General features: G+C 46.9%; 1 protein-coding gene across 1 annotated transcript in view; it reads left to right on the forward strand.

Annotated features, from left to right (window-relative positions):
* Positions 1 to 12653, forward strand: part of SUFU (SUFU negative regulator of hedgehog signaling) — a 65064-nt gene that overhangs the window by 7376 nt on the left and 45035 nt on the right. The window lies entirely within an intron of this gene.

The raw sequence follows: 12653 nt of genomic DNA on the forward strand, positions 1-12653 counted from the left end.
TTGTTTTCTGAAGTAGTTGGAAATGCAGTAGAAGAAACATACATGCAAATAAATAAAGACTAGTTTTATGCATTCAGTTAAGAAATGGTTTTAAATTTTTGGAATGTCAGAACATCAACAATTTTCACATTTTCCCTGTTTCTACTTGAAAAAAATGGGAAATTTTGAACAAGAACAGCAAAACTTTGTGAGTTTACAAGCGAGAAAGAAAATTACGTGGTATTTGGCAAGCTGATAGCTAAAAATATTTACTATAGATCCATGCTTTTACTTTTGCGGTTCGTTTGGATGAAAAGAAGTCACATCCTGTAACAGATTTATAAGGCGCTTGAGGATAAAATTGTTTACTTCATGCTGTGTTTTTGACACAGAACCTACTAAGACTATTACTGCACCACAATTATCTGGGTTCACTTAATTTTTGAGACTCAAGGACATAGATCAGTTTGTAGTTGCCCAAATATTTGCATACTATCTTGATCCTTGACCATCCTGACAACTGAGCAAGCTAAAAAGATTGGGTGGCTCTAGGAATAGTGAATACAATGTGATGCAACTACCCTTAAAGAAAACAGTGATCTTCCAGTCTCTGAAAAGGTCTGGTCTGGATCAATATTATATAAATTACTATCCAAATACTCAAAAATTAAGCTGCAGATCCCTGATTGTTTCAGCCATTTCCAACCTGGTTCACACTTGGTTTTGGAAAGGATCAGCTATGGTTATCTAGATTGATGATCTCATGCAACAGACAGAGAGGATAAAACTGCTAGTACAGCTTGATTTTTCAGCAATTGTAGTATCCTCTGGACCAGTTGGAGGTACCGTGTTAAAATAATTTCCTTGCAGCACAATTCAGGAATTGGACTTATTGGCTCACAGAATGGCAATTATTGTAATGGCCACCATTAAATTACAATATGAATTATTTTAGTCATACTGAATTTCTAGGAAACATCAACTACATTTGTGCCTGCCTTGGTAGAGTATGATAGTTTAGCCCTGAGAAAGGCTGACATAAGGAACTCATGATAACACTCTTCAGATACCTAAAAAGATGTCATTTAGATTTTAGAAGACCAGTATCTGTAGTGTCTCATTCTAGAGTGGAGGACACAGAGTATTGGACTAAATAACAAGGGAAATTCCAATTACATGTTAGGAAAGTCTTCCTAATAGAAAGAGCAGTTCCATGGTGACTCCAAATAGCTAGAGAATGGTGAGCTCTCTTTCATTGGGTATATTCAAGAGGAGGCTAGATGGCCATTTGACTGAGATGCCTTACGTTGTAACAGAGCTTTCCAGTGTAGCACAGCAGAAGACCATAGATCTCCCAGTACTTCATATGTTACCTTGTTTTGGTTGAAAACTGTCAAACATAGCTAACTTAGCTAGCTTAAGTTTAGCATCTTTATTGCAGATAAGGACGAAGCCCTGCTTAGCATATGATTGCTCCTGGTGTGTTTGCCAAAAGTGGCTGAGTGCTATTTTTCAGTACCACATGGGCATGCCTTTTCTGCGGTGGTATTTCTATTGGAATGGAATCCCACCCTCCCTATTGTAGGGGAGTTTATGAAATGAAAAGTGTTCCTGTTTCCATCTCAAAAATTGCATCCAAGAAATTCTGTTGATCCCTTTTGGACTGGCTCCAGTTTTGTAGAAGAAAATGTGAAATATTTTGACTTCCATATTTTGCAAGAAATGAATTCTTTAATAGTTTCAGATGGCAAAAAAAATGAAATTCATGACAAGCTTTTTGGAGCTGCAAGAATCTGGGTATGCAGAACAACCTTCTTTTAGTCTGTATCTGAAAGAAAAAACATGTATCAATGATAAGTGAATAAAATATCCAAAACATGCATGTCTTGGTTTGTATACGAACCACCTCAAAGTAACTGTTCTACATGTAAAACAGTCTCTACCGGCAGTTGGTTCCATAACGCCGGAGCACCCACAGAGAAGGCCCTCCCCCTGGGGGCCACCAGTCGACATTCCTTGACAGGAGGCACCCTGAGGAGGCCCTCTCTGTGGGCGCGCACAGGGCGGAGGGGAGTCGATGCCGGCAGCAGGTGGTCCTCGAGGTATCGCGGACCCATGCCATGTAGGGACTTAAAGATCATAACCAAAACCTTGAACCTTACCCGGAAGACAACTGGCAACCAATGCAGCTCACGGAGCAAAGGTGTAACATGGGAGTACCGGGAAACTCCCAAGACAACTCTCGCGGCCGCATTCTGTACCAGTTGGAGCCTCCGAGTAGTCTTCAAGGGAAGTCCCATGTAGAGAGCGTTACAGTAGTCTAGGCGAGAGGTCACGAGCGCATGAGTGACCGTACATAAGGCCTCCCGGTCCAGATAGGGTCGCAACTGGCGCACCAGGCGAACCTGGGCGAAAGCCCCCCTAGTCACGGCCACTATGTGATCCTCCAGAGTGAGTCGTGAATCTAGGAGGACTCCCAAGTTGCGAGCCCTATCCACAGGGGGTAAAAGCTCACCCCCCATAGAAAGAGGTGGAACATCCCAGGTGTCCCGGGAAGCCGGAATGTACAGCCACTCAGTCTTGTCAGGGTTGAGTTGAAGTCTGTTCCTCCCCATCCAGACCCGAACCGCCTCCAGGCAACGGGACATCACAGCGAGGGCATCACTGGGGTGGTTTGGGGTCGAAATAAAAAGTTGGGTATCATCAGCATATTGATCATACCCAACTCCAAAACCACGAATGATCTCACCCAGCGGTTTCATATAGATGTTGAACAGGAGAGGCGAGAGGACCGACCCCTGAGGAACTCCACAAGTGAGAGTCCTAGGGGTCGACCTCTGCCCCCCTGCCAACACCGACTGCGAGCGTCCCAGGAGATAGGAGGAGAACCACTGGAAAACCGTGCCTCCCACTCCCAATCCCCTGAGACGCTGCAGCAGGATACCATGGTCGATGGTATCGAAAGCCGCCGAGAGGTCTAATAGGACTAGGACAGAGGAATATCCCCTATCCCGAGCCCTCCAGAGATCATTCACCAGAGCGACCAATGCCGTCTCCGTGCTGTGCCCGGGCCTGAAACCCGATTGGTAAGGGTCCAGATAATCCGCTTCATCCAGGACCAGGGGGAGCTGATGCGCCACCACACTCTCAACAACCTTCGCAAGGAAGCGAAGGTTGGAGACTGGACGAAAGTTGTTCAATACAGCTGGGTCCAAGGCAGGCTTCTTGAGGAGAGGTCTCACCACCGCCTCCTTCAAGATGGTGGGGAAACAACCCTCACTCAGAGAAGCAGATATAACCGCCTGGAGCCAGCCTCGTGTCCTCTCCCTAGCTGCATAAACCAGCCAAGAATGGCACGGGTCCAATAAACATGTGGTGGAACTCAGCTTCCCCATAATCCTGTCCACTTCATCAGGGGTCACAGAATCAAACTCCTCCCAGATAACATTGACAAGACCGCCCGCGTCCTGATCGCCAGACTCTGCCCAGCTGGAGTCCAAACCGGTCCGAATCCGAGCGATTTTATCCGACAGATGTTGACTAAACTCCTCGGCACGACCCTGCAAGGGATCCTCCCTCACCTCCTGATTAAGAAGGGAGCGAGTCACCCTAAACAAGGCGGCCGGGCGATTATCTGCGGACGCGATGAGGGTGGAGAAGTAATTACACCTCGCCTCCCTCATCGCAGCGAGATAAGACCTAATGTAGGTTCTTAACCGCAATCGGTCGGGTTCAGATCAGCTGGACCTCCAGCAGCTCTCTAGGCCCCGTTTCCGACGCTTCATCTCCCGGAGCTCCACGGAGAACCATGGAGCTCGCTGGGATCTGCGCCGGGTCAGGGGCCGGAAGGGTACAACCCGGTCGAGTGCCTCAGTGGCTGCCCTTTCCCAGGCTTCCACTAAGGCATCCGCCGAGCTGTGAGCAATGGAGGCAGGTGGGGACCCCAGCGCCGCTTGGAATCTATCAGGATCCATTAGGCGTCTGGGGCGGTACCATCTAGTTGGCTCTGTACCCCCACGGCGGGGGGTGGCAAAATGGAAGACCAGCCGCAGGAGGTGATCGGTCCATGACAGGGGCGTAATAAATGGAAAGCCCCCACCAAGATCATCTAACCACCGTCCAGATAAGAAAATCAGGTCAAGGGTGTGGCCTCCCTCATGAGTTGGCTCAGAAATTACCTGCATCAGGTCCATGGCCGTCATGGAAGCCATGAACTCCCGAGCAAGCTCAGATGAACCTCCCAGGGATGGTAGGTTGATGTCTCCCAAAACTATAAGTTTGGGGAACTCAACCACCAACCCCGAGAGGATATCGAGCAGCTCGGGCAGGGCTGCCGCTACGCGACTAGGCGAAATGTACACGAGCAGCAAGCCCAGCTGCGCCCCAGAGCCAAATCTCATAAAGAGAGACTCACACCCGACTATCTGAAGAACGGTGGTCTCCCGCGGACATAAGGTCTCCCTAACAATCACCGCCACACCCCCACCCCTACCCTGAGCTCGAGGCTGGTGTAGCACCCGGAAGCCTGGTGGGCAAAGGTCAACCAAAGGGACCCCACCCTCTGGGCCCAACCAAGTCTCCGTGATGCAAGCCAGGTCCGCATGCTCACCCTCAACCAAATCCCTAACAAGGGGAGCTTTGTTAACCACGGACCTGGCATTCAGGTACACCAGCCTGAGCTCAGGAGGCTGCACATCCTCGCTCCCGGAACCTCGGGAAAGAAGCAGAGGGTCGGAGCGCCCCACCGCTTGCAAATAGCGGAGACGGTGCGCCCGGTAACGATATGGCCCCCTGTTTATCCACCTGCTGCCATTCCCCGTCGTGGGAATTGGTAATCCCACGACCCGCTCATGAGCCCCGGAAACAACGACCCCTCGTTCTCCCCCCGCGCGGTCAGACCCAAGTCTGGCCTGAACTATGGTTGCTTGGCCGCCCCCCCAAAGCCAAACAACCCCTATCTCCCACCCCTCTCCCCAACCCCGTAAAAATTTTTGATAAAAACATAATCAGAGGCCTCTTATTACATTTATGTTGACGGCCCCTGCCCCTGTCCAGTTTGTTATGATCCACACAATCAAAGGCTTTGGCATAGTCAATGAAGCAGAAGTAGATGTTTTTCTGGAACTCCTTAGCTTTCTCCATGATCCAGCGTATGTTGGCAATTTGATCTCTTGTTCCTCTGCCTCTTCGAAATCCTGCCTGTACTTCTGGTAGTTCTCGATCCACATACTGCTGGAGTCTAGCTTGTAGGATTTTAAGCATAACTTTACTGGCATGTGAAATGAGTGCAATGGTGTGATAGTTTGAACCTTCTTTGGCACTGCCTTTCTTTGGAATTGGAATGTAAACTGATCTTTTCCAATCCTGTGGCCACTCTTGAGTTTTCCAAATTTGCTGGCAAATTGAGTGTAGCACTTTTACTGCATCGTCTTTTTAAGATTTTGAATAGCTCAGCTGGAATACTGTCACCTCCACTAGCTTTGTTGTTGCTCAGTTTTTCTAAGGCCCACTTCACTTCACATTCTAGGATGTCTGGCTCGAGATCAGTGACTACCTCATCGTGGTTATCAGGGACGTTAAGCTCATTCTTGTATAGTTCTTCTGTGTAATTTTTCCACCTTTTCTTAATCTCTTCCGCCTCTGTTAGGTCCCTGCCATTTTGGTCCTTTATCATGCCCATTTTTGCATGAAACGTTCCTTCATCTCTCCAATTTTCTTGAAGAGATCTCTGGTCCTCCCTATTCTATTGTTTTCTTCTATTTCTTTGCACTGTTCATTTAAGAAGGCATTCTTATCTCTTCTAGCTATTCTCTGGAATTCTGCATTCAATTGGGCGTATCTTTCTTCTTCTCCCTTGCCTTTCACTTCCCTCCTTTCCTCAGCTATTTGCAAAGCTTCCTCAGACAGTCATTTTGCTTTCTTGCATTTCTTTTTCTTTGGGATGGTTTCAGTTGCTACCTCTTGTACAATGTTGTGAATCTCTGTCCATAGTTCTTCAGGCACTTTGTCTATCAGATCTAATTCCTTAAATCTATTTGTCACCTCTACTGTATATTCAACAGGGATATGATTTAATTCATACCTGAGTGGCCTAGTGCTTTTCCCTACTTTCTTCAGTTTAAGCCTAAACTTTGCAACGAGAAGCTTATGGTCTGAGCCTCAGTCAGCTCCTGGTCTTGTTTTTACTGACTGTATAGAGCTTCTCCATCTTTGGCTGCAGAGCACATAGTCAATCTGATTTGTGTGTTGATCATCTGGTGATGTCCATGTGTAGAGCCGTCTCTTGGGTTGTTGGAAAAGAGTGTTTGCTATGACCATCATATTCTCTTGACAAAATTCTGTCGGCTGTGCCCTGCTTCATTTTGTACTCCAAACTTTGTAAGACCAAACTTGCCTGTTATTCCGGTTATCTTTTGGCTTCCTACTTTAGCATTCCAATCCCCCATGATGATAAGGACATTATTTTTTGGTGTTAGTTCTATAAGGTGCTGTAGGGCTTCATAGAACCGGTCAATTTCATCTTTTTCAGCACTGGTGGTTGGGGCATAGACTTGGACTACTGTGATATTGAAAGGTTTGCCTTAGATTCGAACTGAGATCATTCTGTCATTTTGGGGATTGTATCCCAGCATTGCTTTTCCTACTCTTTTATTGACTATGAAGGCTACTCCATTTCTTCTGAGGGACTCTTGCCTGCAGTAGTATACCTGATGGTTGTCTGAATTAAATCCACCCATTCCTGTCCATGTTAGTTCACTGATTCCTAAGATGTCGATGTTCAGTCTTGTCATCTCTTGTTTGACCATGTCCAGCTTGCCTTGATGGATCTTACATTCCAGATTCCTATGGAGAAAAAATCTTTACAGCATTGGACTTTCCTTTCACCACCAGATACATCCACAGCTGAGCGTCCTTTTGGCTTTGGCCCAGTTGCTTCATTCTTTCTGGTGCTACTAGTACTAGCCCTCTGCTCTTCCCCAGTAGCATATTGGACGCCTTCCGACCTGAGGGGCTCATCTTCCAGCGTCATATCGTTTTGCCTTTTGGTACTGTCCATAGGGTTTTCATGGCAAAGATACTGGAGTGGGTTGCCATTTCGTTTTCCAGTGGATCACGTTTTGTCAGAACTCTCTGCTATGACCTGTCCATCTTGGGTGGCCCTGCACGGCATAGCTCATAGGTTCATTGAATTATGCAAGCCCCTTCGCCATGACAAGGCAGTAATCCATGAAGGAGAGCATTTACTTGTTGTTGTTAGCTGCAAAGTCGTGTCCGACCCATTGCGACCCTATGGACAACGTTCCTCTAGGCCTTCCTGTCCTCTACCATCTTCTGGAGTCCATTTAAGCTCACGCCTACTGCTTCAGTTACTCCATCCAGCCACCTCATTCTCTGTCGTCCCCTTCTTCTCTTGCCCTCAATCTTTCCCAGCATTAGGCTCTTCTCCAGTGAGTCCTTCCTTCTCATTAGGTGGCCAAAGTATTTGAGTTTTAGCTTCAGGATCTGGCCTTCTAAAGAGCAGTCAAGGTTGATCTCTAGGACTGACTGGTTTGATCACCTTGCAGTCCAAGGGACTTTCAGGAGTCTTCTCCAGCACCAAAATTCAAAGGCCTCAATTCTTTGGCGCTCAGCTTTTCCTATGGTCCAACTTTCACTGCCAAGCATTTACTTACGTATGTTTAAATAGAATTGCTGCGTTTATGCATCACATAAATACTGTATTTTATATTCTTTCACTATTACTGCTTGTTCACGGAAAGCATACTAATATGTAGATCAGCGGCTCCCAACCTATTCTATACTCCACACCCCTAGAACGCTTCTGATATATTCTCACACCATTTACAACAGTTCGAAATAACGGCAACAAATTATGCATATACACTATAATTTTGAAAACCCAAGTTTTTGCATCCCCTGGAATATCATCTCGCACCTCCGGGTTGGGAACCCCTGATGTAGATGATATTACATAAAGTGACTTTGGGCATGATTCAGTTTATTAAGTCATAATTTATTTTAACAGTTATTTGTGGCATGGACATAGTGACTTGCTTCATGGGTAATCTTAAACCTTTAATCATTGTTGCAATGCAATGGCACATTACACTAAGTATGATGTATCTCCCAGAAACCAATAGTCATAAAGCAGTTAATGTAAGGATTTGGCTCTGGTTTTGTTGCAAGTGATGCATCCCAGACAGAACTATCTTGCTGGAATTATACTTTATAACACGTAGCCGTGTGTGTGTCTGTGTGTATGTGTGTGATTGTTATTGATGTTATATAGATAGTTCTCAACTTACGATCACAATTGGGACCGAAACTTCAGTTGCAAAATGATGCAGTCGTTAAGTGAGTTGTGCTAAATTTTACCACCTTTTTGCTGTGTATCTTTTGAATGGCCACTAAACAAACTGTTGTAAGTTGAGGAATACCTGTAATGCATCTGTGATAATATGTTTTAAAGTTGAGGATTATTAACTTTGTTATGTGCAAGAATTCCTAATGATGTGTTCAAAAGTATTTGAGAAAAAAGAACATTATGACCAATTTGTCATAATGACCAATTTGGTTTCTGCTTTAAATTTTTGAATATTCAGTCAGTATATTCATTATCTACACGTTTACATGTATGTGTGTGTGTGTACATATACATATATATTCTATACTATACACACACACACACTTATATCATTATATAATTAGTCTTGTTGAAAATAAAATATTTGGTTGACTATATCAGGAGCAGGCTTGAAACTATAATATAATGATCATTTTAGCTCTCTGTGCCTATTTTACCCTTTGTTTTGCAATTCAGAATACATTATCCACAACTTTTTATCCGGTGTTCTCTATGTGTAGTTGCTGCAATTCTGTTTCAGGGAAAAGGAAAGTAAAATGTAAATGTTTTCAATCCATTTGTTTTGGGATAGTTATGTATATCTTAAACCTTTGGCCACATATCTTACATGCAAAACCTGAATCTTTTATGCACCCCACTAAGGCATTTCAGCACATTTCCTGTTCTTTGTTGGTGGTAGACCGCCCTGGAAGCCATGACCACCTTCATTTTTTGTTTTGCTTAAGTCTGATGGAATATGCTTGGCTTTAAAAGTCAATTGTTTGAGGTAGCTAATTTGAGAAACAGCCCACCTACAAAGAGGCTGACAAGAACTACTTAAACTCAAACACAATTAATTCCTAGATCTAAAATATACCAATATTATTAAAAACTCTTTTTTGTTGTTTGTTCTGAAAGCATGGAGAGATATTTGCTTTATATTTATAGCACAGTAGTTGAACTTAGAAGGACTGTTTTTAATAAGAGGAATGTGACTAAATTTAGCTCAGGGCAAAGCCAGTCTGCAGCATATCTGCATGTGCTTCTTCAGAGAATAATCTCCTTTCTAGTGTAAAAACAGTTTTCCAATATAACATACTGAGAGAGGAAAGAGCTAATTATTAAAATTATTAAAGATAGACAGATTCTCATTTATCTTTTTTTCAGTATTACAGATTGGCCCTTTCTTTCTTCCTGATTTCCTTACTTTGAATTCTATCCTCTTTGCATCTTTTGCTATCCTGTGAACACAACAATGCTGGAGGACTGATAATTAAGAATTCCAGTGCTGCTTTTATCGGGTCCTTAATTGTATCTGGGAGTTTGACAACTATGTGTGACCTCTGCTTGCTAATAGTAAACTCATAATCCCCCCCTCCCCCCAACACAGCCACTTTGGCATTTTTAAGGTCAGTTGTGCTTTCTCCAAGCAGTCCCTGAGTTAAGAACAAGTTTTGTTCCCCAAGTCTGTCTTTAACCTAAATTTGTATTTAAGTCAAAACAGGCTACTGTATCTATACTTCTGCATAACAAACAGGAACACTGCAACTCAACCTTTAATGATCCTTTCCTAGGGCAGTGCAGTTCTTTAGAAACAAAACAGTCTCTACTTATCTATGGACTGCCTGCGATCCGGACTGCTATTTATGCCTTCCTTTAAATATTCTTCCACGGACTTGTGCGCCCTCAGGGGTGCTCCCCCCTCCTGGGTGCGACCCGCCTTGCCAGCCGATTATAACCTCGAGGAAGGGCCCATTTATTGGGACCCTGAGAGTTGGCTGGGCACGGGTAGGGGCCTTCGACGTAGACCTAATAAGAGGCCCCTGATTATTTTTCTTTCAAAATTTTTTAGGGGGTTAGGGAGGCGGGAGGGTTCTTTTGGTTGTTTGGATAAGGGGGGCTATCCAACTACCGCTGTTCTGGCTAGGGCCGATGGAGATCGCAGGGGGGAGGAGCGGGGGTCGGTCACCTCCGGGGCTCCAGGGCTGGTCGTGGGGCTACCTATTCCCACGACATCAGGGAATGGCAGCAGATGTAGGAGCAGAGGGCCGTATCGATTTCAGGGAAGGCCTCTCCGCTGCTTACAAGCGGTGAGGCACTCCGACCCTCTGGCTCTACCCCAAGGTCCCGGGAGTGAGGGTGTGCAGCCCCCTGAGCTCCGGCTGGTGTATTTGAATGCCAGGTCCGTCTCTAATAAGGCTCCTCTCGTTCGTGATCTGGTCGAGGGTGAGCAGGCGGACCTGGCTTGCATCACGGAGACTTGGTTGGGCCCAGAGGGCGGGATTCCTCTGGTTAACCTTTGCCCACCAGGTTTCCGGGTGCTGCACCGGCCTCGGGCTCAGGGTAGGGGTGGGGGTGTGGCTGTTGTTATGAGGGAGACCTTGTGTCCGCGGGAGGCCACTGTTCCTCAGATAGTCGGGTGTGAGTCTCTCTTTTTGAGATGCGGCCCTGGTGCGCAGTTGGGCTTGCTGCTGGTGTACCTTTCGCCTAGTCACGCAGCAGCAGCCCTGGTCACACATAGTTGTCAAACTCCCAGATACAATTAAGGACCCGATAAAAGCAGCACTGGAATTCTTAATTATCAGTCCTCCAGCATTGTTGTGTTCACAGGATAGCAAAAGATGCAAAGAGGATAGAATTCAAAGTAAGGAAATCAGGAAGAAAGAAAGGGCCAATCTGTAATACTGAAAAAAGATAAATGAGAATCTGTCTATCTTTAATAATTTTTAATAATTAGCTCTTTCCTCTCTCAGTATGTTATAGTTTTGGGGGACTTCAATCTACCATCGCTGGGAGGGTCATCTGAGTTGGCTCGGGAGTTCATGGCTTCCATGACGGCCATGGACCTGACGCAAGTAATTTCGGGACCGACTCATGAGGGAGGCCACACCCTTGACCTAGTTTTTTTATCTGGACGGTGGTTAGATGATCTTGGTGGGGGCTCTCCAATTATTATGCCCCTGTCATGGACCGATCATCATCTCCTGCGGCTGGTCTTCCGTTTTGCCACCCCCCGCCGTGGGTGTTTGGAACCAATTAAATGGTACCGCCCCAGACGCTTAATGGATCCCCAGAGGTTCCAGGCAGCGCTGGGGTCCCCACCTGCCTCCCTTGCTCACAGCTCGGCAGATGCCTTAGTGGAAGCCTGGGAAAGGATGGCCACTGAGGCTCTTGACCGAGTTGTACCCCTGCGGCCCCTGACCCGGTGCAGATCCCGTCGAGCTCCATGGTTCTCTGCGGAGCTTCGGGAGATGAAGCGTCGGAGACGGGGCCTAGAGAGCGGTTGGAGGTCCAGCCGATCCGAATCCGACCGATTGCGACTAAGAGCCTATATTAGGTCTTATCTCGCTGCGATAAGGGAGGCGAGGTCTAACCACTTCGCCACCCTTATCGCGTCCGCAGATAATCGCCCGGCCGCCCTGTTTAGGGTGACTCGCTCCCTCCTAAATCAGGAGGTGAGGGAGGATCCCTTGCAGGGTCGTGCCGAGGAGTTTAACCAACATCTGTCGGACAAAATCGCTCGGATTCGGACCGGTCTGGACTCTGACTGGGCAGAGTCTGACGATCAGGACACTGGCGGTCTTGTCGATATCATCTGGGAGGAGTTTGATTCTGTGACTCCGGAGGAAGTGGACAGGATCATGGGGAGGCTGAGCACCACCACATGTTTATTGGACCCGTGCCCTTCCTGGCTGGTCTATGCAGCCCGGGAGAGGACACGCAGCTGGTTCCAGGCAGTTATATCGGCTTCTCTGAGTGAGGGTTGCTTCCCTGCTGTCTTGAAAGAGGCGGTGGTGAGGCCTCTCCTCAAGAAGCCTGCCTTGGACCCAGCTGTATTAAACAACTTTCGTCCTGTCTCCAACCTTCGCTTTCTTGCGAAGGTTGTTGAGAGTGTGGTGGCGCATCAGCTCCCTCTGGTCCTGGATGAAGCGGATTATCTAGACCCGTACCAATCGGGTTTCAGGCCCGGGCACAGCACGGAGACGGCATTGGTCGCGCTGGTGAATGATCTCTGGAGGGCTCGGGACAGGGGATATTCCTCTGTTCTAGTCCTATTAGACCTCTCGGCGGCTTTCGATACCATCGACCATGGTATCTTGCTGCGGCGTCTCAGGGGATTGGGAGTGGGAGGCACTGTTGTGACTCAGGGCCAGCCTGTGGGCCCGACAGCCGGGTCCGATGTATCGGAGGACTCAGATGTGGGGGAGGAGGGAAACGAACCGGCTGATGATGATTTGGAGACTTTGCAGAGTCCTCAGCCGGGAACCTCTTCTCAGCTGTGTGAGCCCGAGAGTGCGGAGGATGATGACCCACAGCTGGCCCTGTTCAA

Source organism: Vipera ursinii (genome assembly GCF_947247035.1).
Source record: "Vipera ursinii genome assembly, chromosome: 5".
Lineage (NCBI taxonomy): Eukaryota > Metazoa > Chordata > Lepidosauria > Squamata > Viperidae > Vipera > Vipera ursinii.